This window comes from Danio aesculapii, chromosome 5 (assembly GCF_903798145.1).
Source record: "Danio aesculapii chromosome 5, fDanAes4.1, whole genome shotgun sequence".
Classification (NCBI taxonomy): domain Eukaryota; kingdom Metazoa; phylum Chordata; class Actinopteri; order Cypriniformes; family Danionidae; genus Danio; species Danio aesculapii.
In genome coordinates this window covers 53,721,274-53,746,482 of record NC_079439.1, presented here as the reverse complement: position 1 = coordinate 53,746,482, position 25,209 = coordinate 53,721,274, and the positions used below count along the sequence as shown (strand labels likewise).

General features: G+C 35.5%; 1 protein-coding gene across 1 annotated transcript in view; it reads left to right on the top strand.

The window, feature by feature from the left end:
• Positions 1-25,209, top strand: part of kiaa0825 (KIAA0825 ortholog) — a 342,528-nt gene that overhangs the window by 233,118 nt on the left and 84,201 nt on the right. The window lies entirely within an intron of this gene.

The window sequence follows — 25,209 nt, the reverse complement described above, 5'->3', positions numbered from 1 at the left end:
AAGGATGAGGAGGCTGAACGAGTGCTGTTATTATGGAAATATCGCATGGCTATCAGCCCATCAGATTCCAGAACCAGACAGAACTATATATATAACAGAAATATATATATATATATAATTGTATATTTTATTATTGGCATCAGGGTTTGGTGAATATTTACAACTAAAGATCATTAGATATCACTAAATAATAATCTACTAAATTTTCAAATGAATGCATTTTAAGCCCAATACTCTTCACATAATAACTGTATTAGTTAATCTGTAATTGACTGTTTATTGCGCTATAGCGACATCTGAAATAGAGAAAGGAAAATGAATGAATGTTGAATCTGTAATCAATAGCTGTTATTTAATGTTTGAAACATGTATCAGGCTTTCTTCTATCAAGTTGAAAATACACTTTGAAATATCATGAGAAATATCTGTTAATCATTTCCACTGGCCCTGGACATGAGGATATCCATTTTAGTGACAGAGACTGAGAAAAATATAATTAATACAGCCTATACTGCCAATACCTCACAATGGAGTTGAGCCCTGTGATGGTTGTCATCTTCGCTCACTCTTCTCCAGCCACGAGCACAGGTTTAACACTCTGGAACAGGTCATCAGTCCTCTGTGCTCCCCATTGTCCCAACACTATTTATCTCAAAGAGAAGGAGAGCGAGCCAACCAGGAAAAAATAATTACAAATGAAGAGTGACACTGTGGTGAATGGAACATATGTCGGCCGAGGCACTAGCACTTTTGTTTAGCCTTAGCATTACATCAGAGAGCTGGTGAAAATCCTCTGGTCTTAAACAGGCCTGTTTAGGAGGATGCTGGAGCCAAGAATAGAGCTGGCACTCAAATATACCGTCATTCACATTTTGAAACTGATCCAAATGAGGAGACTCTTAATATTAGGGCTATTATTGTTTAAAGGTCCCATGAAATTTAATTCGTTTTTTAGATGTTAGTTTCAGTCTGTTAGTTTTAAGGATATCTATTAGATATTGTGCTTTAAAGAGTATTATTATGTGTTTTTGACCTTCCATGCAGTGTGTAACACAGCTCTAGGTGAATGAAAACATCCAACTAAGGGTTAAAACTGAAAATGCATCTTATTGATTTTTTAATAAAAGATTCATCTCGGAGTCGTTTAAATAATTTGTCTTTCATCTGGATCTTTTGCCTTTTCATTTCAACGTCGACATGAAGCAATACCAAATATGAACTGCTAGATCTGGTAAAACGTGAACGTGCCTTTCCCTTCAGACAATAGCAGTGTGCGAGAGATCATGGTATTAATCATGAGTCATGACGTGAAGATTACAATTACTGAGAGATGGCCAGACATGTGGCTGTGGGGAATAAAGTTAATTTTCACAACAACACAGACTACTAATGTATGGGACTTTGTCAGTAACTGTTACACTGTTTGTATGGACCAGTTTCTTCTTGCTCCAGATCCTGTAAGTGTTTCTCCTTCCTACAAAACGTGCAGTGATTAAAATGGTTGCCTTGTTTCCTGTAGTTTGCAAAAAAATATACATTTAATTGTGTGTTGTAACTTGTAGTCACTCCACAAGGCTTGTAATCACTTATGTATTATAGATCAGTGCTTGTAATGTATCTCTCAGTATCTCTCTGTATGGGCTAGTCCACATATTGCATCCAAAACCACATTGAAAACGCAACGTCATCATACTTCAGTTTCTTGATCAATCAAATGCTCTGTAGTATCTGACATGCCTCGCCCTCTTCAAGGCACTACTCATTTCCTTTACATTTGATGTGTTTGAGCTCAACCCCTCCCACTGGCAGACCTGTGATAAAAGCAAAACGCTATAGGCAGTTTTTTTTAAAGAGGAGGAGCTACTCTATGCACAACCTTCTCTTCATTTTTCAGTTGAGATTACATTGAATAAAACATTAAATAAAACAGGCACATTTCAAAGCACTTCATGGAATCTTTAGGGGTAGTTCACCCAAAAATTACAATTTAAGGCCACAGTATACTTCAAACGACATTCTTTTTTGTTCTTCCTTTGAGGACAAATAGAAGTTCGAAAAGGCTTAGTGATGGTATTCTGTTTTCGAACTTTCTGACACATCCACGCTGCAGTGGGCAGGGTTTTAAATGTGTCATGCTAATTGAGTGTACTGCTAAACGCAACAACGATGGCGGCTGAGAGAAAATAACAGTTTCATAAACATCTAGCTAACAGCCTTCTGCAGCAAGAAGTGCCACCGCGGCAAGTCACATTGATTTGTATTTGATGTAGACAGACAATGAACTGAACTGTGAATACGTTTATATGGACATCAGTAATCAAATTAATTGCCTTAATCTGATTAAGAAAATATTATGTTTAAGGTGTTTTCATGAGTTGATTTTTGAATCTTCCTTTCATGTTCCCGTTTTACATGTTACAGCACATAGATTGATTAACGTCATTGTATCACCACACTATCCACATTTTCTCTGGAGTTTCAAGTAATGTTGGGTGTTTCATTTTTAATTTGTCAACTTTAACTGCAGTTTGACATTTTGACTTTCATTCAGGAACATTTCATTCATGCCTCCCATGAGGTATTTGATGCAGGTACGAAGTAGGAACTGGTGGAAGAGTGTTGTTTTAATGGAATTTGATACCGAATAGGAGAAAAACTCTGCATTTTGTGGTGTATGTCTCTGTGGTCCTTCACTGATTCGGTAGGTGCAGAGAATAGTTGAGAATAGCTGTTTGTGTGTAGACTATCCTGTTACAAAACGCGGCGAAAAGTCCTACATGATGGTAATAGTTTGATTATGGTGTTTACATGTCTGTACTGCACTTCAATATTGCCTCTAGAATCAGCATACTCCACATGTCTTAATTACATTTCTGTTTAATTCAATTATGACCTTAATCAGATAAAATTAATAAAAAATTGCTGTTTAAATGGTAGATTCTTAATCAGAGTATTGTCTTAATTCTTTTAAAATTGGACTATTGATGTCTATATAAACATACACACTATTTAGAACTTTATCAGATGTGATGTGATGTGGCTCAACCTATAAAATCTGTACATCTGCACCAACTCTGCTACTTGACCCTTCAGTGTATTTATGTTGCTATTAATTTTGCTATGCTGGATGTTTTTCTCCTGTCTGACTATAAACTGTGAGAATACGAAGGTAGAGTTCAAGAACACACATCGATTACATAGTTGCCACTGACCCAGTGGTATCACAAATGTGTTTAAGACAAAAACGAACTCCCGCAAAAAGTTTGCTTGGGTGGGCTGTTTCGAACTGCTGTAGGAACTCAAAAAAATAGTTTTTTTTGGCTAGATTTTGTTTGAAAGACATAATTTTTGTACTTTATTCAATGTCGTTTGAAGAATTCTGGTGCCTTAACTCACCCTCAAGTGGTTCCAAACCTTTATAAGTTTCTTTGTTTTGTTGATGACTAGAAAAGTATACATTGTAAAGTATGTCAGGTAGTTGATAATTCTAGGTTTTAAGAAAACTATATTAATGCATTATTACAATATAACCAATATAAACAAAATGGGAACAAAAGAAAGATTCTTCCATGATTCAGCCTTTATATTTAGTAAAAAGTGGTGACAAGCTATGGTTTAAGCTATTATGTGAAGACAAATAGCTTGATTAATTGAAAATGAAAATGCTTATGCTTTAAAGGGGTTCGAAGATCTATTTATTTTTGAGTCATTGCATAGCAGTTATTCTACATACACATTGTTTTTTTTCAACCCCAACTGTTTCTATCATTAAATAAATGCCAATTACTGTATGTCCAAGAGAGAGAGAGAGAGAGAGAGAGGGAGAGAGAGAGAGAGGAGAGAGAGAGAGGGAGAGAGAGAGAGAGAGAGAGAGAGGGAGAGAGAGAGAGAGAGAGAAGAAAATACCCATTTGTCAGACAGAATATTAGTTGACACTTTAACTGAGAAGATGAAAGTGTGCGTTTTGTGAGACTCTAGGACAGGAACCTGCTGTCACCAGTCCCAGTGGCTCATGACTGTCAACTGAAGTTAAATAAAACTTCCTGCTGCAAAACACTATGGTGGCCGAGAGAGCACAAATGCACATGACAATCAAAAAAAAAAAAAAAAAACACTAGCAAATTGAGAAAACATCTTCATCCGTTTGTCAGCATCGCTCACATAAATTTTCACAACACATGCAAATAAAAAAGCGTGCTGCAAATAATGAAGCTCATAATGGAAATGTGACGGGGGACCCCAAAATGTGACAATCCAGGCTGCTTCTTGTTTAGAGTCCTCAATGTTGTTGGATATCAACAAACACATGGATATTAGGGGTGGGGGTCACGTTCCCATTCCAAAACGATTCTTAACCTACATGTTCTTTTTTCTCCTACTGTACATTTTCATCTTCACAACTTTACATTTTAACCAGAATTTTTTTGATTTTGTTGAATCATTGGAATCTCTGTTTGACAGTTCTGCCAAAAACATACAAAACAACAACAAAAAAGGATTAAAATAATTCTGGATGATATAGCTTGTATTGAGTGTAAGAAATAACACCAATTATGAAGACCAAAAAGTATTTCCAAAAACAAAAGAGCATTACAATTAAAATGTTAAGGAAAAGTATATGTGCACAATCAAAATTATTGACCCTCTTGTGAAATAATATATTTTTTCAAAATATTTTCCAAGTTCTGTTTAACAAAGGGAACATTTTCCTCAACATTTTTTTAACTTAATAGTTTTAACAACTAATTTCTTAAAACATTTTTTAAAAAATTGACCATAAATTATATTTTACTAGTTATCTTGCAAGATACAAGTATTCAGCTTGAAACACAAAGCAAGCTTTAAAAGATAGTAATGCTTCATTAGTTTGCAACAGTGTACAGCAGCCCTAATTCACTTTCATTCACAACCAGCATTTGCAGAACACTAGCCGTAATTCTTCACTCATATGTAATGGAGTGGTTCATAATAGTGACCTATGATTCTGCTATAGTAAGTGTCCATGCAATCAGGTTAATAATAACCATGTCTGGCTCCTTTAGCGACTTTTTAGGTGTGGAATATGTGCCGATTTTTATGCGTATGCGTACAGATCAACGCTTTTTATTTTATTCTGTTTTTGCTTGCCCATACTGTTGCAATTTAATTTGAATACAAAATCGATTCTAAACTTCTTAAATCACGATGCATCAGGAATGCTGCTAGATCAGATACGGTTGCGGCTGGAAGTTACCAAAAAATTTATTTATATTATTTATTAAATTACTCAATAAATTGTATTTTATTAACACCAACATCCACCCCAACCCTAAACCCAACCGTCACAGTACTGTAAAAATATTAATTATTAGGTAAGACTTTATTTTGATGGTCCAATTGAGTATTAGTAGACTGTCTGCTGATACTGCTGCTTCAACAGATATTTAACTGACTATAAGACACTTTGCAAGTACAAGTCAACATACACTAACCCTATCCCCATCCCTAACCCCACCTTAACAGTCTACTTATAATTTAATGAGAATTAGTTGGCATGTAGATGCAATGTAACCTAAATTCAACAAACGAACCATCAAAATAAAGTGTGACCAATTATTGTTATAGAGTGTTACAAAAATGATGCTATATTGATGTGCACATCCGCAGCTGTATCCTATCTAGACTTTACCATGAATCAGTGCTGTGTAACACCTAATAGATATAAAAACAATTAGATTTACAAACAACAAGGAACCGTACAATCAGAATGTCACTTTTTGGGGGTCCCCCAATACATTTCTGTTGGGGTGTGCACTATTTGCAGCACTTTTCTGTATTTGCATGTTTTATAAGAAGTTGCATGCACTTGTTAAATTGTTAAAGTTTTTTCCTCAATTGTTGTTTTTTTATCTTTTCTATTTGCATGTGCTTTGTAATTTTTTTTTCTAATTGAAATGTTCTAAAAGAGGGTGACATGGTGGCACAGTGGGTAGCACATTTGCCTCACAGCAAGAAGGTCGCTGGTTTGAGCCTTGGCTAGGTCAGTTGGCATTTCTGTGTGGAATTTGCATGTTCTCGCCGTGTTCGCGTGGGTTTCCTCCGGGTGCTCCAGTTTCCCCCACATGTTTAAAGACATGTGGTATAGGTGAATTGGGTATGCTAAAATTGTCCGAAGTGTATGTGTGTGAATGAGTGTGTATAGATGTTTCCCATTGATGGGATAAATTAAATTCAACCCAAATATATACCAAATATATTGTTTACAACCACTTAACTTAAAAAAAGTAAATCCAAGGAATCATCTTTGAATCATTTTTTTCAGTAAGCCAGTTTGTGCTTAATTGCATACGGTCTATAATTCAAGATACCAAACAAGTACTCTTTTGTGTTTTGTAATATGAATAAATAACAATGTTAAACACTAAACAAATTTTATTGAACAGTTACTAAATAAAATATCTACCTCTGTCATAACGTTCTAAATAGTGTTAATATTCTTGCACAAGCTGATCTCAAGCTTCATAAGACTATCTTGTTCCTTCCAAGTAGCGTGTTTGATTAGGCAACAATAAAACAACAAGAGTACTCTCCAGGTTTGACGTTCAGCTATGTGTGCATTCATTTTCAATGAAGCTCAGGAATGAAGAGCTCTGTGTTTTTATGAGGCAGCAGGAATCCACTTCCCCATGCGAGAGCTTCAGCGTGCAGCGTTTAGCCCGCCATTATGGCAAACCACAGAGATTACAAACACATACATACATGTGCTCTCAAATCAATCTCGCAAACACACCCCCGTTTACATGCGATCCGTGTCCTGTTTGACACGCAGTCATCCGCCCACAGTTGTCTGCGGTGAGACAATCTAGCGTTTACACGAGAGGGAAAGCCTCGTTTACATAATGATCATCTTGTTTCTCCACTGAAGTGAATGCTTGACTAGCCAGTAGACATGCACGGAGAGTGGTTTCGTCTCTATCCCTCACGCTCACTTTTTCTGCCTCCCTCGCTCTCTGTTTTTTGCGCAGCGTGTGTGCAGCTAGTTATTTTAACGCTCTCCAGCCGTGCCCTCAGCTCTTCATGGCCTTGTGAGGGGCTTCAAAAGAGACATCACTGCTGCCTGTGCCAGCCCTCCTTCCTCTCTCTCTCTCTCTCTCTCCCCCTCCTCCTCTTCATTCTCTCTCCTCTCTCGCCTCAGCCCGTGAACCCGTTTGACTCTTCCTCTCTCTCTCTCTCCCTCTTTCTCTCTCTCTCAGGCATGGTGTGATTCATCAGGGAAGCCATGCTTTTAATCAGCCCATTAAAAATGGATGGCAAGCAGAGGGCTGGTGTAAGAGATCTCATTTGGAGCAGTCTGAGATGGTGTGTGTGTGTGTGTGTGTGTGCATGTGTCCGTGCATGTGCTGAAAGGATGGTGGGGATGAGTGCCTTGCAGGCTCTGTTTCTCTCTTTTTTTTGCGATTGTGTGTGAGGATTGATGCTAATCTTTTCTGGCTGCTGAACCAACAGTTCAAGTTCTCGATCTCATTTTTTCCCCTTTTTTGTGGAGTATTCGGGTCAGTGCAACAAACAAAATGATTTAATTGTTTGAGCAGCATTGTAAAGCATTGCTTTTTGAACATTAGATCTTTATCTAAAATAAAAATACTTCATTAATAATAGAAATACTTTATGTCTAGATACAAAGTAGCAAGTTGATTGTGAAGTTGCAGAATTGTGAATATACTTATGACAATGAGGCTCAACTAATGTAGGGAGTTTGGGACAGGACTGTCTGTTAATCCAGCCAATAGAAGACAAAAAGGGTTTCGGAAACCGTATTGAAAGTCATAAAAAAATGTGCTTTTAGATAGTCCTTAAGGTGCTACATGTAAGTTTTTGACTCTTCTAAAGCTTAGAAATATTATAATATGTTTGCAGATATTTAAGAAACATGCTAAGTGAACAATCTTGTTTATCTAAAAAACAGAAGTCAGATAATCTGCTTTGAAAATGTGAGTTACGTGCCAGAATGTCTGTCTTTGTTTTGGTCATTTAACCCACCCAATGCCAGTTTAGCCAATTATATTATAGCACCTCAGGTTGCCTTACTGGAAAACATCATATTTTATTCATTTAGTCAGGAGGGCTCTGAAAGCATGTGTCAGTGACCAAAATGTGACCTCCGGTGGTCAGTAGCAGCCTCTGAAATGAGTTGCAGATTCAGAGTTCCACATGAGGTGGTTATTAATTAGGAGATAATATAAATATTGTAAATGTATACATTAGGTGAGCAGGTTACATTGTAACCGTGTCCCAACAACATGCCACTTGACAAGATTTGCAGTGATTAGCAATTTGGCTGTTTGCACCAAACGAAACATGACAGAAATTTATGTTTATAATTTAATTAATACATTGCCACCTTAAAATTCTAAGGTTCTATCCGACATTTTTGTCAAAATTGAGTTATTCACATATTCCTATTAAATGACAACATTATGTGATGTTTTATAAGTTGTTTACATTTTAACACTTTTTATTTAAAAAACAAAACAGGTTTTATCAACAAAGTCGAACTCTAACTTGGCTCTATAGGGTACTTTCTGTGAGACAATCAGAAATTTGAATGCATGCACGAGGACCAATCAGGATCAGCTTTTTTTGTCATTCCACCGGACTGCTCCATTGACAGCATGAAAGACCAGAAAGAAACAAAATCAGAGTCGACTAAATAATGCCTCAACCACACAAAATTGAGAAAAAACCTGAATCTGAAAAGATGAGTGCAAACGTGATGATTTAGAAGCATTTTTTTGACATTGTGATTGAATATATAATCTTAGATTGTTGAAAAAGAAACAGTTATTTAAAAAAAAAGTATATATTAAATGTAAAATATTTTTATTTGTGTATACTGTATATAGTCAGTGAAACATTTTTCAGTGTTTATTAATTTGCTCATTTTCTATTCTCTTTTGAAGTGTTTAAATTTGATTTTAAGCCTTGAAGAGCAAACACTTAATTTATTTAATGGGACATTTAATTCAATAAATATAATTCAATAATTTATATAAAGCATATAATTCAATAAATATTACCATATTGCATAAAAGTAACATCTGCACAATATTTAGCACAGCCTTATGCTTAATTTGAACATGAAAAAATATTCATCCTAAAACATTAAATAAATGTTATAGAAACAAAAATTCAACTTTCTCAAGAATCAACATATTGTTACAACAGCAATTTTTTTATTGCATTTCTTGAAAAGTAAAGCTTCAGATAATGATTGGTCAGATAGAACCTTATAATTCCAAGCGGAAAATGACTTTTTAGAATTAGGAGGTTCTATCTTCATTTGCCCTGTTTGCTTTACCTCAACTTGCAAATTGAAGTGAATATTGATCATTTACATTTAGAGTACATTTAGGGTCTCTGTCATGTTAATGTATAAAAGAGAACTGTTACACACATATTGTTTGTTATATGGTAAGCAAAATCTTTGAAGCTCAATATCTCAAAATCATTCAGAAGGCAGACAAAACCTTATAATTCTAAGGCAACGATATATTAAACCTCTTTAACATTATTAAATGTACATGTTGAATCACTGACATGTGTTGGCTTACATTGAGGTTCAATTTTAAACGGTCTATTTTATTTTCAAGATCTGAGGTGAATCTGCTGCTGCTTTCAGTAGTATGGCAATTAATGTCATGTAAAATGGCATTAAAACTCACATTCTTAGCATTTAACACTGAATAAAGCACATGAGTTGTACATGAGGTGATCATTGTTCAGCTGCAAGAAATAGAAGCTGTTTCTAAAATATAAAATTCAGGTGTTGATTAGAACCAAAATTCCTTTTAATATGGAAAACATTCCTTCTATTGCGTGCCATTGCTTTTATTTTAAAAACAGTTTAAATAAGCCTTAAGTCAGCATTTAGGCTCATAAGTCAGGCACACTTCTGTTGGTGTTGTCAATCTGGCAACCTGCACTTGCATGTGTTTTAAACCAAGTATGCAATACCTAGTTCAACCACTGTGTGTCAAACTTACATACTGCACCATTAACTAGGCACCAACTCCAGTCTCAACCCTTGTGAAATGTATTCAAAACACAAATGTATTCAACCGTTATAAAACCATATGCATGGTTTTAAATGTATTCATGGTTTTAATTTTTTTAAGCCATGGTAAACACAACTTAACTATGGTGTTATTACACTGTAAAAATAAAACTTAATTAACAGTTTCTGTATTTTGTGTTTCACAAATTAAGAGTGTGTCTATTTTAATATAATATTTTCTTTGGAAAAATTTATCTTTACCAGCAGTTGCACAAAAACATGATGAAAGAAAGCTAATTGTCTCTTTCATTTAAAAGGGGGGCTTGTCATACAGATCACCATGTGAACCACTGGCCTATTCTCTTCCCTAAAGCGAACCAATAGTGTTTTATTATTATTATTATAATTTTTTTAAGCCATGGTAAACACAGCTTAACTATGGTGTTGCTACAATGTAAAAAATAAATAGTTGAAAAATGTTTTCCGTTTATTTACTGTTGTACTTAAATTGCATTATGGCATGCTGATCTCTGCTCTGTTCAATGTAAGAAATAATATACAGAGAAATAAGTCTGTAAAATAACAGAAAATGTACTAGCAGGTTTTTGTAGAGCACTATACAAGACCAACCCAGGCAATTTAATCACTTTAAACTATTAAACTTTTTTGAACTTTTCAAGGTCAAAGGTTGTTGGTAGAAAGATCAATGTCCTGTAAAGCAATTCAAAATAGGGAAAAAATCTAAAAGCATGAATCACAAAATACTGAAAATTGCTAAACTACGAATAATTTTTACAGTGTACAGTACTGTAAGCATAGTTACTAACTATGAAACTATGGGTAAAAAAAATTATTTTATTTTATTTTTTACATAATTTAACAATTTAACTTATATTTCTTATCATGTTTATAGATTCCATTTTTAAAAATTACGTTTTGGGGTTTGTTTCATGTGCGTTTCAAGTTTGTGTCTAGATTCTTTCGAAAAATGAAGCTTTTCCAGCAGTTGCACCAAAACAATGATGAAACAATGCTAATGGCCCGTTTCCATTAGAGTGGTACAGTATGGTACGGTAAGGGTCACCTTTATCAGGCTTGTGTTTCCACTGCTAAAAGGGTACCAATGGTGCTCTTTTGGTGGGTGTGGTGTACTACAGAAAGTTTCAGTCGACGTCATTCTCGCTTGAGAAAATGTCAGTAAAGCTGTACAGGTCATTGACATACTGTATCATATGAGAAGCACTTCTCACAAAACAGATGCTTTATACACAAATACTTGAGTATAAATGTTCATTACTAATCTTTCCATGAACAGGATTTGATTATAACTGCAGATCAATGATCAATTAATCATATCTGGTCTTTGATTACAACTATTAAAATTAAATCCAGAAATGATTTAACAGCAACAGAAAAAAAATAAATAAATAAAACATTTAATGGAGTCTTGCTTTTTTAAAACTTAAAATATGAATTAACTGTTGTTAAATTGTAAAAGATACATACAGTAGTTCCATTGATCAGGATTTTTTTTTTCAAATTGTCAATTTAAGTAATTAATAAGAATCATTTGCTCTGTTTTTCTCATTTTTTTCACGTGTCACTCTCACATGTTTGTTCGTTTCTGAAAGGATCGGATGTCAGAAGCACTTCAATAATCACACGCATGTTAACCAATAGCATTCAGTTGCGCGTCTAGCTCCACCTTTTGGTACCCTTTTGTTGTGCTAGGTACCCTTTGCAAAGGGTACCCAAAAAGTGGTACGATACGGTTTGATTTTAGGTACCTTTTGACAGCGGAAATAGCTGTAAAAGCACACCAAACCGTACCGTGCCATACAACTCAGTGGAAACGAGCCATAACTGTCTCTTTCATTTAAAAGAGGGGCTTGTTGTACACATAACCACAGGGCTAAACTCTTCCCTAAACCCAACCAATATTGTATTTTAAAGCAAACAAGTAAAGAGAAATGTGCATTGTGGCCACATTTTACTTTTGATCTTTCATGTGGAACTTTGCTCCACCAGACTCAAAACTGAGCACTCTGTATCAGTACACCGTACACCATAAAATGCTCCATATAAAGTTGTCCATATGGAGATAGAAAGCTGAGGCAAATGTTTGTGATGTATTAAATGTATGGACATTAATAAGCTGTTTTGTGGAATTAATTTGGTGTTGTGTTAAACAATCCTTTATTTTTGATAATATGTCCTTTAAATATCAATAGTGTAAGAGGAACAAAAGTCATTGGCATCATATTGCCCCGTATCATTGATTTTAACCAGAAGTTACAGTCAAACATATGTTGATGTACATATTCTATTATTTTACAAATAAATAAATAAATAAATAATGTAGGCTGAAGCATGTATTTCCAATGAGACTGTGTTGCAACAATGATAATTTGATTAGGTGTACAATTATTTTAGCAGATAGTCATATAGATTCTGACATTTAGTTTCCATTCCTCAGTAAAAAAAAAAATCTTCTTAAACGTAGTGTATTAGGAGCAGGTGATCATTTATGAATGACATTAAACTCGATCATTTATTTTCCTTCATTCATTCAATCATTTTCCTTCAGCTTAGTCTCTATTTCAGAGGTCGCGTGAAATAAATCTCCAACTATTCCAGCTTATGTTTTATGCAGCGGATGCCCTTCCAGTCACAACCCAGTACTGGGAAACACCATACACACTCATTCACTGACACACTCATAGATTTAGCTTTATTCAGTTCACCTATACCGCATGTGTTTGGACTGTGGGGGAAACCAGGAGCACCCACAGGAAACCCACGCGAACATGGAGAGAACATGCAAACTCCATATAGAAATGCCAACATGGCCCAGCCAAGACTTGAACCAGCAACGTTCTAGCTGTGAGGCGAAAGCGCTAACCATACTATACTATAACAAATCTTGAATTTCACTCTGAAGTAGCTGTACTGCATTTTGGAAGAAAATTTCCCAAAGCATTTTGGTGTATTACATGCAAGCTTCTAAAAGCGAACTTATAAAACGGTGACATATTGTTGAAAATTGACAGCACCATGTACTGTATGTTTCACTCTGAATGATTTTGGGATGAATGGCACATTGGTACTCCTAGCTTAGCACAGACTGGCTACACGCCCAGCCTCTGGGAACCCATCATAGCTTGGCAATTGTGTGACACGCTGGCACAGATGCCCCGTCCATGTGCCCACATCCTACTGGAATTGGTCTCTCGGGTTGAGATGTGATCTAAGCGATGATGCTCTAACTATTGTGTGGGCGTGTGTGTGTACATGAGCGTGGAATAGCAGAATAATACAGCCATGTTGCAAAGTGAAAACTGTGTCGACTTTACTGAGAATTGCTGCATCTTTCCAACTGAGAAATAATATCAACTCCCCACATGCCATTGCCCAAATCTCTACACACACACAGATTTTGTCTGTGTCACTCTGCTGAGAGGGCACTTTCTCATAGCTCATTAGGAACAGTGGGGTCACTCTCTCTCTCTCTCTCTCTCTCTCTCTCTCTCTCTCTCTCTCTCTCTCCCTCTCTCTCCCCCCCTCTCCTCATCCTCGTTCTCTCCCCTTCTCTCCTCCCTCTCTCCTCTTCTCTCTCCTCTCCTCTCCCCTCTCTCTCCCTTTGCTCTCTCTTCTCCCTCTCTTAGCTCTTTATCTTGGCTCCCTCCTCTCTTCTTCTTTCCTTCTCTCTGCTCTTCCTCTCTTCCTCTTCCTCCTCTCTCTCTCTCTCCTCCTCTCTCCTCTCTCTCCCTCTCTCCTCTCTCCCTCCTCTTCTCCTTCTCTCTCCCTTCTCTCTTCTCTCTCTCTCCCTTTTCTTTCCTCCTTCTCTCCTCTCTTCATCTCCCTCCTTCTTCTCTCTCTCTCTCTCTCTCTCTCTCTCTCTCTCTCTCTCTCTCTCTCTCTCTCTCTCTCTCTCTCTGCTCTTGTGAAAGAGTCCTTTTCTCACTCTCCCACAGTTTTATACTGTCATACACACACACACACACCCAGGGTTGGCAGCCAGCCTTGTTCTACAGATTGATTGGCCCACCTGTTCACCTTTCCTCATCTTTAGAGTCCCAGTGTCTATTTTAACTCTGTCCCAGAACCGGAGGTACATGAGGGAAAAAATGTACACTGCAGAAACTGCTTAACCTTTTTAAAGCCAAATTAAATGACAAATTCCCTTTCTTTTTTACCTGGATTAACCTTTTCCTATACCCTGGTTTGCTTTGGATATAAAATAGGACAGATTTTGTCCTTTTTTTAGGGTTAGTTCACCCAGAAATGTTTTAGTTTTTCATCAATTACTTATCTGTATGTCATTTCATTCAGTCATTCATTTTTTTTTTGGCTTAGTCCCTTTATTTACCACAGGTTGCCACAGCGGAACAAACAGCCAACTTATCCAGCACATGTTTTACGGAGGGCATGCCCTTCCAGCTGCAACCCATCATTGGGAAACACCCATACACTCTCATTCACACGCATACACTACGGCCAATTTAGCTTACCTAATTCACCTATAGCGCATGTCTTTTGGACTGGGGAAACTGAAGCAACCCACACAAACACAGGGAGAACATACGAACTCCACACAGAAATGCTAACTGACCCAGCTGAGGCTTGAACCAATGACCTTCTTGCTGTGAGGCGACATCGCTAGCCACTGCGCCACCGCACCCTGTTTGTCATTTCAATAGTAGGATTTTACATGTTTCAGTTGAGAACAAATATTCAGAATGTCATGATTAACAATGAACATAATTGAAGTGATCAGTTAGAGCCAATTCACATTAGGAATTATTAAGATCACCATATTAGCATTCACACTAATACAGACTTCTAAACACAAGCGTCATGGGGTGAGATGTGAAAAAAGAACTGTTAAACATCACAGCCAATCACAGGAGAGTGTGTTGGCGGGTTTTCTTACTGCAAACACACAAATAATGCATACAGTGGGTGCAGAAAGCATTCAAATCCCCTTAAATTATTCATTCTTTGTTATATTGCAGCCAATTGCTAAAATCACTCAAGTATTTTTTTTTTCGTCATTAATGTACACACAGCACCCCATATTGACAGAAAAACATAGAATGGTTGACATTTTTGCAGATTTCAGAAAAACTGAAATATCACATAGTCCTAAGTATTCAGACCCTTTGCTCAATATTTAGTTGAAGCACCCTTTTGATCTTATAGAGCCATGAGTATTTTTTGGGTAAGATGCAACAAGTTTTCACACCTGGAATTGAGGATTCCCTGCCATTCCTCCTTGCAGATCCTCTCCAGTTCTGTCAGGTTGGATAGTAAACATTGGTGGACAGCCATGTTTGGGTCTCTTCATAAATGCTCGATTGGGTTTAAGGTAGGGCTCTGGCTGGGCCATTCAAGAACAGTCACGGAGTTGTTGTGAAGCCACTCCATTATTTTAGCTGTGTGCTTAGGGTCATTGTCTTATCGGAAGGTAAACCTTCAGTCTATACTGAGGTCCTGAGCACTCTGGAGAAGGTTTTTGTCCAGGATATCCCTGTACATTCATCTTTCCCTCAATTGCAACCAGTCGTCCTGTCCCTGCAGATGAAAAATACCCCCACAGCATGATGCTGCCACCACCATGCTTCACTGTTGTGATGGTATTGAACAGGTGATGAGGAGTGCCTGGTTTTCTCCACACATACTGCTTAAAATTAAGGCCAAAAAGTTCTATCATGATCTCATCAGACCAGAGAATCTAATGTCTCATCATCTTGGAGTCCTTCAATTGTTTTTCAGCAAACTCCATGCAGGCTTTTGTGTCGGGCCACTCTGCCATAAAGCCCCGACTAGTGGAGGTGTGCGGTGATGGTTGATTTTGTACAACTGTCTCCCATCTCCTGACTGCATCTCTGGAGCTCAGCCACAGTGATCTTTTGGGTTTTTCTTTAATTTTCTCACCAAGGCTCCTGTGCCTCGATAGCTCAGTTTGGCCAGACGGCCAGCTCTAGGAAGGGTTCTGATCTATACATCTTCCATTTAAGGGTTATGGAGGCCACTGTGCTTTTAGGAACCTTAAATGCAGCAGAATTTTTATTTTTTTTTGTAAACTTGCCACAATTCTATTTAAATAAAAGTTTAAATCTTTTTATTTAAAATCTGTTTAAATAAATGCATAATCAGATTAGTCATAGTTTGCATGTTGTTGTTGTTTCAGCTGTGGTGTTGCAGAAAAAATACAGTTTTCCCTTTGTATTATTTTAAATTTATAATGATTTATGCCTTTGCCATCATAATTATCATTCCAGGTGAGAATGTGCATTCATCTTTCAGAAAAAGTTTCAGAAAAATCTAAAGTAGATTTTGCCTGTTTTTAAGGCTTTCATAAATTAGTCCAATCAAAAATGAGAACAAATGTCAACATTCTTTTTTTTTCGTCCATTTCATTGGACATGCAAGTCAAAACAGTTTTGCAAAAACAATCATACCAACATGAAATGAAAAATAAATTAATACAAATTGTTGATCTTTACTTACTTTAAAATAACTGCACACTGTGAATCATTTATCACTATGAATCACAATGAATAGAAAGCTGTAGTTATAAATTGGTCACTAATGTCTAGTAATGTAGAGTTAATGCTTAACAAATAATTAATTGACTGTTTGCCAATGCCTAATAGATGATTCATAGTGTTAAAGTATTACCAACGTGTTTTCTGAAGGTTGTAAACTTTAACATATTTTAACTTTTATATAGAATGCGTTGAAAAAATCCAGATTTAAAGTTTGTAATTCTACAATCCATTTTTAACCTTAATTAGTAAATGCAATCCTTTTTTTTTTTGTACAATCTATCAAATATTGGCAAATATCTTCAGCATAGTGCATGTTTTTCAAATTACAACAGGAAGAGCCTTACTTAGCTTTTTTGATAAGCATTCTTATGAACAGCAGGCTTAAATGTGGTGAAATGCTTTGGAAGCAATGCAAATAATGTCTATTAATATAGAATTAATGCTTAACAAAAAATAAAATGACTATTTGCTAATGCTTAATACATGATTCATATTGTTAAAGTGTTACCGACATATTTTCTGAAGGTTACAAACCTAAACAATAAATCATTTTAACTTTTTTATAGACTGAATATTATTAGAACCCACTGTTTGAAAAATCCAGATTTAAAGTTTGAAATTCCACAATTGATTTTTAAATTTAATTAGTAAATGCAATCATTTTTCCCCTATACAATCTATTAAATATTGGCAAATATTTATCGTAAGTGTAGTGGATATATTGGCCACACTATATTTTGATGGTCCGCTTGTTGAATTTAAGTTACATTGCAACTAATTCTCATTAGGTTATAAGTAGACTGTTAGGTTGAGGTTAGGGTTGGGGTTAGGGTTAGGGTTAGTGTAAGTTGACATGTACTTGCAAACAATTAAATGTCTGTTGAATGTCAGCATCAACAGATAATAAGCAGACAGTCTACTAATACTCAAATGGACCATCAAAATAAAGTGTTACCGATATATTTTTTTTAAAATTACAACAGGAAGAACCTTACTTAGTTCATTTGAAGACCATTATTATGAATGATCATGGCTTTAAATGTGGTGAAATGCTCTGAAAGCAACACAAAACAAGACTTTTTTCTTCACTGGCTTCAATACAGTTGGCAAAAAGTGTATGTATTGTATGAAGATGATGTATGATTATTTTATGGTCTCGTTTTAGAGCTTAAAACCCTGGTCAGAACTGCATTTCATATATAAAAAAGGAGCAGCTTGGACATTCTGCTAAATATGTCTTCTTTTGTCCGTCCGACAAATGACAGAGTTTTGAGAATAGAACGAGAAGATGAGTAAACATTGACAGAATTATCTTTTGTGTTTTGAAGTGTTAGTTGAATTTAAGAAAGTTTTTGACAGAGATTATTACTTATATTTGGCTTGTGCATGACCTGCTGAAGTTTCATGCTTGTGTGTGTTGAATTGAGTAGGATAGTAACAAGGTCATGAAATATAGATGGATGAAGCTTGTGTGTGTATATGTGTACAGAAAAACACACCAAGTCTTGGTTGTTGTTGTCACATTGTCCATATATCTTTGCCCCAACTTGTCACTGTGGTATAATGGACACACACAAACACACAGACACACGTGTGAATAGGGCAGTGGCAGAAAAGCTACAGTTTTAGTTTTGTAGTAAAACTCATTCAGTTAATACTGATCATACATTTTTTTTCTTAATGTTTAAAGAGAAGTTGAATTAACTGAGTAAAAACCCAACATGCAAAAAATCAGACATGGTATTTGCAATATGAAAATGCTGAACAGGATCATGATATTTGGCATTAGAATATGTTGTTCATTTTATTTCTTTTAAGCTCTCAGTAATGTGCTTTTCATCTTTGTTTTTCATTTTTGTTTTGTTTGTTGCCTGCATTATTGAGTGCGTTTTGTATTTGGCAAATTGTATTTATTTAAAAATATATATTTTTACGGTCAATGTTGTTAGACTAAAATTAAATCAATCAATCAATTAATAATAATAATAATAATAATAATAATAATAATAATAATAATAATAATAATAATAATAATAATAATAATAATAATAATAATAGGGCACACGGTGGCGCAGTGGGTAGCATGATCGCCTCACAGCAAGAAGGTCGCTGAGTCGAGCCTCGGCTGAGTCAGTTGGCATTTCTGTCTGGAGTTTGCATGTCCTCCCCGTGTTGGTGTGGGTTTTCTCCACAGTCCAAAGACATGCACTATAGGTGCATTGGGTAAGCTAAAATTGGCCGTGGTGTATGTGTGTGAAAGAGTTTGTATGAGTGTTTCCCAGTGATGGGTTGCAGCTAGAAGGGCACCCACTGCATAAAACATATGCTGGATAAGTTGGCCGTTTATTTTGCTGTGGCAACCCCAGAAAAATAAATGGACTAAGCCAAAAAGAAAATGAATAAATGAATAATAATAAGTATTATTCTTTCTTTCTTTCTTTCTTCTTTCTTTCTTTCTTTCTTTCATTTATTTATTTATTTATTTATTTATTTATTTATTTATTTATTTATTTATTTATTTATTTATTTATTTATTTATTTATTTATTTATTTATTTATTTATTTATTTTGTCTAACAATATTGGCCCTAAAATATATATTTTTAAATAAATACAATTTGTTTTTATCCCAGCAAAATAAAGACTTTCTCCGGAAGAAAAAAAAAGAATAAATAAATAAAAATACTATGGAAATTGTATTTTTATGTTAAAGATCACTTTTAAAAGAGTAAACTATTTTACCATTTTAATTTTATAAATACATTTTAACTGTTTACAGTTTAAAGTAATTTTTTTATTTATTTATAGATTTATTTCTATTTCCTATTGACTGTGGTATTTTTCCCAGCATTTTTTATTTGTTTGTTTGCTTGTTTGTTTATCTATCTATTTGTTTGTCTATTTTAATAAATAATCAATGACATGCACGCATGAACAGAGAAGTCTCTTCTGGACAAACCACTTGCTGCACCATTCTGAATGAACCAAGTCCTCTGAATGGTGCATTTTTGTGGGATGAGTCCAAAAGTCATACAAGAACCCTTTCTATCCATCCATTCCTTCATCCATCAGAAATCAACAGCACATATGTTGACAGATGAAGGTAAATGTGCTTTGAGAACTGAAAATTGTAATATTTTGTCAATTGTGTGAGGTGATGAGCTTCATACAACTTTACAAACATGGACATAAATGATTGTCTTGTAACTAGATTGGGCCATACAAATTTCCCTGAGATTCCCAAGAGAGTGGAATGGAAAATGGAAGCATTGGATGTTATAATTTAATATGTTACAATACTGTATACTGTACTAACTATTGTGTTTTAGTGGGAACTACACATCTCTGACTGATGTAAAAAGAAATTGAAGTGCAACAATTCAATTTAATTCAATTTACCTTTATTTGTATAGCACTTTTACAATGTAGATTGTGTCAAAGCAGCTTCACATAGAAGATTATAGTAAATTGAAAGTAAAATGTGTCAGTTCAGTTTTCAGAGTTTAATTTCAGTTTAGCTCAGTTCAGTGTGGTTTAATAATCACTACTGAGAGTCCAAACACTGAAGAGCAAATCCGATGCGCAGCTCTACAGGTCCTGAACCATGCAAGCCAGTGGCGACAGCGGCGAGGAAAAAACTTCACCAATTGGCGAAAGTGAAGAATTAAAAAACCACAAGAGAAACCAGGCTCAGTTGGGCACGACCATTTCTCCACTGGCCAAACGTCTTGTGCAGAGCTGCAGTCTAGGCGCTGGAGAAGCTGGACATCAGCAAGACTCGTCTGTCCCCGGAGCGTCACAGAAATCAGTCTCATGCTCCCCACTCCTCCATGACCACCACAGCAGCTGCTCAGGATACGGCCTAGTCCAGGATTATGGAAACCTTGGGATCATCTCGACGCTGGTCTTGGATCGAATCAGTGGCGCTGCATGGTCTGAGAGAATAATTAGCGTAGTTGCAGTTCATAGTGTATATAAACGAGATGCAAAAACCTGCGTGGGGCACATTCATGTATCATACCGCTAAGTGATGCACTGAGTGTATGCCTTACTAAAAAGATAGGTTTTTAATATAGCTTTGAACTGTGAGAGTGTGTCTGAGCCTCAGACATTATCAGGAAGGCTATTCCAGAGTTTAGGAGCCATAAATGAGAAGGCTCGACCCCCTTTACACGTTTTGAGATCTTAAAGAGCGAGTTGGATGTCTTAGCGAGACAGAAGGTTGGTTGATAAACAGGAGCTAGATTATTTAAAGCTTTATAGGTAAGATGCAATATTTTAAAATCAACAATCAAAGTGATTACTTTTAATTATTATTATTATTTTATTATTTTATTATTATTATTATTATTATTATTATTATTATTATTATTATTATTATTATTATTATTATTATTATTATTATCTAATAATATTGATAATATAGATTTTTTCCATTGTAATTTGACATTTTTCCCCCAAGAAAAATTGTAAACATCTGATACATAATTTGCATTTATTGTTTTATTGTTTTTATAAAATATATTTTTTCTATAAATGTTTTATGTGGGCACCAATGTAGGATGCCTTGTCTTTATATTTGAAATGCAGAATTTTTGAACACTTGATTTCTGAAAATATAGTTTTTGTTTAATGATGGCATGTGTTAAAATTAATAAATGTAGTAGTGATAATAACAATAATATTTATGTATTTATTTATTTGCTTGTTTGTTCATTTATTTATTTATTTGTTTATTTATTTACTTTTTATTTATTTATTGTATTTTATCTAGCTATAAAGCTGACCATCATTAACATATATTATTTATTTTTAAATAAATACAGTTTGTTCTTATTCCAGCCATACTTTCTCCAGAAGATTTTTTTTTTTGAAGTACTATGAAAATTGCTTCTTATTTCATTTTAAAAATGGTAAAAGGCATTTTTATTTTATTTTATTTTTTTTACCATTTTAATTTTATGAATACATTTTAACTGTTTAAAATTTACAGTAAATATTTTTTTTACCTTTATATAGATATATTTCTATTTCCAAATGACTGTGCTATTTTTTTAGCGTTGTTTGTTTGTTTGCTTGTTTGTTTATCAATTTGTTAGTCTATTTTAATAATTAACCACCAAACTGAACTGTCATTTAGTTAATTTGGCAACCTCAACACATTACATACCTCCTGCAGTAAGTGTGTGAGGGAGTTTGCGTGCTTGTAAACACTGATTTCATATGCTCTGACAGCTTGCAGAATATTATAATGTTACATAACAATGACACGCAAGCATATACAGTACTGAGAAGTCTCTTCTGGACAAATCACTTGCTGCACTATTCTGAATGAACCTTGGGATGATGGTTTTTTGTAGGATGAGTCCAGAAGTCATGCAAGAACCCTGTCTATCCTTCCATCCCTCCATCTGTCTTCCCCTCTGTTTCACACCTGAACTTTTTTCCAGCATCTGCATCATGAAATTCTCCACAAACCCCATTCACCCTCCAACATCTCACTCCAGCCCTGCCTGTCAAAAGCTCTGCTCAAGGGGGAAAGTGAGAAACAGATAGATAGACAGATAGAGAAATGAGTCAAATAAATAAATATAGAAATGAATAAATAAGAGCCGAGAGGCGCCCAGAAATCTGAATTCTCCCAGCAGGTAATCCTATAAAACGCCAAGGTGAGGCGATTCTCAGCTTCACCCCTCATTATTGTATCTTTACCTTGCCGCACTGCTCCTGATGTAAAAATTATGGGGAGAGAGAGAGAGAGATAGAGAGAGAGAAAGAGAGAGAGAGAGAGAGAGAGAGAGAGAGAGAGAGAGACTTTGCCTATGCACAGTATTTCCACAATACTTGTGCCTTGTGTTCTCTCTCTCTCTCTCTCTCTCTCTCTCTCTCTCTGCTTCCCCGTGTCCCCTCCCCTCTCAGTTCTTTTTAATCTTTTATTCATGGACTAGCAGGTGATGAAAAATTTATGCCTCGAGTCTGGCATTGAAATAAATGCAAAATGAAAACAGAGGCAGTTTATACTGACAGTCTGAATATCTCTATCTAGAACAAGGTTGCAGCGAGCAAATCAAGGGGAGAGAGGTGGGGGGGCTTGAGACCTTCATGATGTAAATATGTCTTTCTTCGCTGACCGTAGATTACTGTTTGTTCTGTTGTTATTGTTTAGAATCACCTATTCATAATTTGCATACATTTGCCAGTATTTATAGATGTTCATTTTGGGGCATTACTTTCTATTGTTAGACACTAAAGATGATTAAGTTTATGGTCACTAAGTCATGGTGCTGTTGGTCATTGGTAAGTGTTCGTACTCAACTTGAATTTTTATTTATAAGAGTGTCATTGTTTGCACTCCTATAGTTTGACAGCATATTTAGTGTATCTGTCTGACTAGCTGGGTCACTACCAGACTCAGATGTTACCCACTGGAATAGATTTCCATTGACTTTTTATTTGTCTTTGTACGTGCTGTATTCATAAATACAATATTTTATTGTAAAAAAAAAAAGTTGACTTACAAAAGTCAACTTACAATAGTAAGGCTACTTGCTGCACAGCTTTTTTGAGTTGGCTCAACTTCTGTAGCTTCTGTAGATTTAAATTGAGTCAGCTCAAAAAGTTGTCCAGTAAGCTACCAAGTTGAGTCAATGTTTTGTTTTTTGTTTTTTTCGCTATGCAAATGTTGGAATATCTAGCAAATTCCATGTGTGTTCAATAAAAAAGGTCAGAAGAGGGTTTTCTTTAATATCAAAAATTTATTGGCTACAAATAAATAATTTGATTCACAGAATTCTGGTATCCTCAATGCAATGCAAGAGTCACATTCAGGAGGTGGGCAACAATTTTCATTTCCTGACTCAAGCTTTTATATGCAGCTGATATTAACAGGTGGAGCTTAGTGGAATTCGTCACTTGTCAATCATTCTCCAGACCTCCATTGGCCGCACCCATACATACCTCCTCTTTTTCTACGAATTCTCTGCACAACATTAAAAACATAAGACTTCTAAACTGCACATATTCTGTGTTCAATTTCAACCCAACTCTGCTCACAGGAAGTTTAGCTGCAGATCTCAAGTTAATTTTAGAAAATTAGGCCTTTGCATTTCTATCAGCTTCATCTAAAATGCTTTATTAGTATGCAAGCCATATCACACTCAAGAGAAGAAGTTTGGTTATTTATATCACCTTAAGCAATACGAATACAATTGTTTAATGAAAGGAAAAAGAGAAAAATAATAAAAAAAATATTCCTTTTTTAGGAAAGTCGTTGGCATTTCTGTGTCTCCCCATGTTCGCGAGGGTTTCCTCCGTGTGTTCCGGTTTCCCCCACAAGTCCAAAAACGTGCTATAGGTGAATTGGGTAAGCTAAAATTGTCCATAGTGGATGTGTGTGAATGAGTGTGTATGGGTGTTTCCCAGTGATGGGTTGCAGCTGGAAGGGCATGCGCTGCATAAAACATGTGCTGGATAAGTTGGCGGTTCACTCCGCTGTGGCGACCCCAGATTAATAAAGGGACTTAGCCGAAAAGAAAATGACTGAATGATATTCCTTTTTCCAACACAAATGAATCATACCTGCCAAGATTTGGTGGTTATGGGGTTGTCTACTATAACTAACATTACTACTGCCGCTGTTTAATTTATTGGTTTGGTTGGTTTGGTTTGGTTTCAGTGGGAAATTCTTGAGACTTTTTAAATTATTATTTTTAAGGCAAACTGTCTATAAATACACATACAAACATTATTTTTTTCAAAACAACTTGATATATTTTGTGGTATTATTCCAAACTGTTGTATTAAACAGTGGCCGAGAAAGAAGTCAAGAGCAATTTTGGGGTTTCCGCCTGAATTTTGCCCACCCAAATTTAAAAGCTTCCCAAATCCAAAAATGTTGGTATTATTTTAAAGAAAACCCTTTGCATTTTTATAAAACACTGTTGAAAGTGATTAAAATAATTGTACAGTATATGTTGTTTGTTTTATAATAAACCCCACCAAAAAACATTTACTTTTTTTGTAAACTCAAATTTTTGTGTAATTTGTGTGTAATTTTTGTGTAATATTTAGGGTCTGTGTGGTCTAGATTGCTGCATAGCCGGCCCTCCCTATAAGCAAACTATGCAGCTCCTTAGGGCCCCACTGCCACTAGGGGGCCCCCACAACCTGCTAGTGGTGCAAGCCGTTTCATTGCTGTAATAATTTTTATTTGCATTTTACAAATTATCTTCATTGACAGTGCTTCAATACTTAAATATTTATACATTTTCACTGTAAAAAATCATAACTTCATTAAAGTTGAAATTGTTTTTGTGTAAAAATCATGCGATCAACAGGAAGCTTGCAGCATCTCATTTCTCATATGCGTTCTGTGTAACTTCTCGCGGTTCGAGTTTGTTCTTTCAAGGAAACCTGCAAGACCGACTGGTCGCCACAAGAATGCGAGCCCGTGCATGGACACAACCATGGCCTTTGCTTAATTGCCTGCCCTTATATACTTGATTTATTTTGGAAATTGGACCGCGAAAATGAGGCGAAACTAACGTTCTTCTTCAGGCATAGAGAAACTGACAAGCACAAAATCATTTTTAGCATCACTTTTAGGTGCTAATGATGATGTTAA